The following is a 3,256-nucleotide window of genomic DNA, read 5'->3' as shown; positions in this document are numbered from 1 at the left end:
TATAATCCAAAATATGCTTATGTATCTAAATTTTCTGGTTGAAAATTCAAGTGGATATATCTATCTCTCTCTGTATGTACACACACAAACTCACATAATATTGTGAGCGCGCGCGCGCGTGTATATGTGTGTGAGTTGTGTATGTGTGTGTGTGTGTGTGCGAGTGAGTGAGTGAGTGAGTGAGTAAGTGTGTGTGTGGGAGTGAGTGAGTGAGAGTGAGTGTGAGCGTGAGTGTCAGTGTCAGTGTGTGTGTGTGTGTGTGTGTGTGTGTGTGTGTGTGTGTGTGTGTGTGTGTGTGTGTGTGTTGTGCGTGTGCGTGTACGTGTGCGTGTGTGCGTGTTTGTGTATGCACGCATGTTGATGTTAATATTTATTAAGTATGAAAAGCGAAACTACAGATTAACAGCAGCAACATACATGCTTACGCACTTTACTTCATCGTCCGAGTCCCTGTAGCCTCATCCTTGGAATTTTCTTATTATTTCAGCAAGCTGGAGAATACTAAACTCTTCGCTTTGAAATGTAATTTAAAGAAGGAAATTTAATGCAGGCTGAAAGCGGCTGAGCGAAGAGAGCGAGGGGCGTGGGGGGAGAGGGGGGTGGAAGGCCGAGAGTGAGCGAAGAGTGCGCGAGGGTATTGGACCATCAGAAAGCAAGTTTTGGTGTGTAGGAATGCTCGAGATAGGAGTTGGGGCGCGTGGCGGGGGTCGTAGGGCGGGGAAGAAGCAAATCCTTGTAAGAAGAGACGTGGGTGAAGAAGGGGGTGTGGCGGCACTGCACATGGAGAGTGGGTAGGGGGGTTTCGGGGAAGTTAGAGAGGAGAAGAAAGTGGCTGATGAAGATGGGGTGTTGAAACGAGGCAAGAAGTGATCGCAAAAAACTTTTCTCTTTTCGAAAAATTTTACTTTCCCTTCATATAAGTGCAAGTGCTGAATCTTGGAAGCAAAGGTCAATAGTCTTTCCAAACGTAAACATGATAGGTTTCAATGGCTAAGGAGAAGGAAGGAGAGAGAATACACGCATAACATGTTACGTGTATATAAATACTGTCTCTCTCTGTCCACTTTTCTTTCTTTCCACTTTTTTTCAGTTTGTGCACACAGAGACGCACATATAATATGTGCATGTATATGTATATGTGTATGTGTGTGCATGCGTGTGTGTGTGTGTGTGTGTGTGTGTGTGTGTGTGTGTGTGTGTGTGTGTGTGTGTGTGTGTGTGTGTGTGTGTGTGTGTGTGTGTGTGGTGTGTGCGCGCGTGTGTAATTGGACGTTATCACCCCGTCTGTGTCATGAGCACCGCCCTCAGGCATAAGAAACATCTGCTGCTGTTCAAGACGGTCGAAAAACTTTGTGCCGACAAGAGCTCTTTTACGTCGGCCCCAGTTAGTCGCAGCTTTTTACGGAAGGAGATACATCCATCTTGCTAAGGTAAACGAGAGGTCGTTACGGGGATGATGGGGACCTGCTGGTAGCTGGTCATTAAAACAGCGAAGTAAGCTTGCTCTTAATGAACTTAATTATAGACAGTATCACTGCACAGGCAGCGGCGGAAGATCATCCATTTTCGTAATTTCCTTTCTCGTTACGGATATCGAAATGCAATGGGCTTCGGCGAATCAGATTCGCAAACAAATGCACTAAGATAATGCTGAAAGAATGATTAATTATAATGTGTATATATATATATAAATATAAATATATATATATATATATATATATATATATATATATATATATACATACACACACACACACACACACACACACACACACACACACACACACACACACACACACACACACACACGCGCGCGCGCGCGCGCGCGCGCGCACACACACAGTTACTATCGCCCTTTCGTCTGCAGTTTCGGATTTATCGTCGCGAAATCTTCATATGAATAACGGACGTCTTGACCCCAAACGACTTAGTTGGAGAACAATCGAGCCTAACTTCCCTCGCGCCATTTTTCAAGACGCTGCCCTGCGGAAAGCTTATATGAGGGCAAGAAAGCGGTAAACAAGAGTTGTTCAGCCATCGAACTGCGCAGCTCGGACATTTTACCTCCTTACTTCTCAGCTGTGACTCGAGAATCTTGTGTTGTTTAACTACTGGAAATCTTAAAATATAAATTTAATGTATTTTCAACGAGACTGTTGATGATGTTAGGTGCATTATTAATTATGGATAATTGTTTATGATATTTGTATGATGGTTTAGGGTAATTCTGTGTGTATTTGAAATAATGGTGATGGTTTAGTTTTGATAAATAAAAATAAAACATTACTTGCTTTTTATGCTTTTCCATGAAAGTAATAATATAAAAGTACAAGAAGGACTGTAAATATACTAGTAGATCTTTATAATTCTAATAAGTGACTAAACTAAATGAATCAATACAATTCCAATATCTGAATAAATTAAGTTAATCTATGTGATAAACTTATAAGCTAAATATCCTCAAACAACCTGGAAAATATATAAAATATCATAATATATGCAAATAAAGCCTAAATAGATCTAGACTAAGATAATCTTGTCAATCAACTACAAGCATAACACACACACACACACAAACACACACACACACACACACAAAAAAAAAAAATGTATATATACACACACACACACACACACACACATATGTACATATATATATATATATATATATATATATATATATATATATATATATATATATATATATATATGATATTCAAATAACGATGCCAGAGTATTACGTTTATCAACTAACTTTTATTTACTTTTCTTTTCCTTCAATTACTGTATGAATTGTCTGTCCAAAAGAAAAAGAGAAAATCAAACAATAATCGAAACAGAAATAAAACGTTTATATCAAGCGCTTTCTCTATTGTATGAAATTATCTCATCAAATGGAAAACGTATTAACAAAATGGAAAACTGCAACAATGCAACGGCAACGCGACCATTTGTTGACGATGCCAGGATCGGATCTGCTGTAGGGTGTTGGTACTTGGGCACCTCCCCCCCCCAACACTCACATGAAATAGTTATTGCGATCGCATAATGCTATTCATGAACAGTGTGGTGCGAAGCCTCAATGCTGATTAGCTGAATGTTCTTAATTAGATGGATAATATTGGAATGACCGATAGGCTCCACTACACGAGAGTTTCTAGCGAACCTCTCTGTGAATACTAATAGTTGCTAATAATAGTATTATTTCTTGAAAAGGGATATGCCTAAGTATGTTGCTGGAGACAAAAAATATACC

This window comes from Penaeus monodon, chromosome 18, assembly GCF_015228065.2.
Source record: "Penaeus monodon isolate SGIC_2016 chromosome 18, NSTDA_Pmon_1, whole genome shotgun sequence".
Taxonomy (NCBI): domain Eukaryota; kingdom Metazoa; phylum Arthropoda; class Malacostraca; order Decapoda; family Penaeidae; genus Penaeus; species Penaeus monodon.
Note: the sequence above shows the minus strand (reverse complement) of the source record.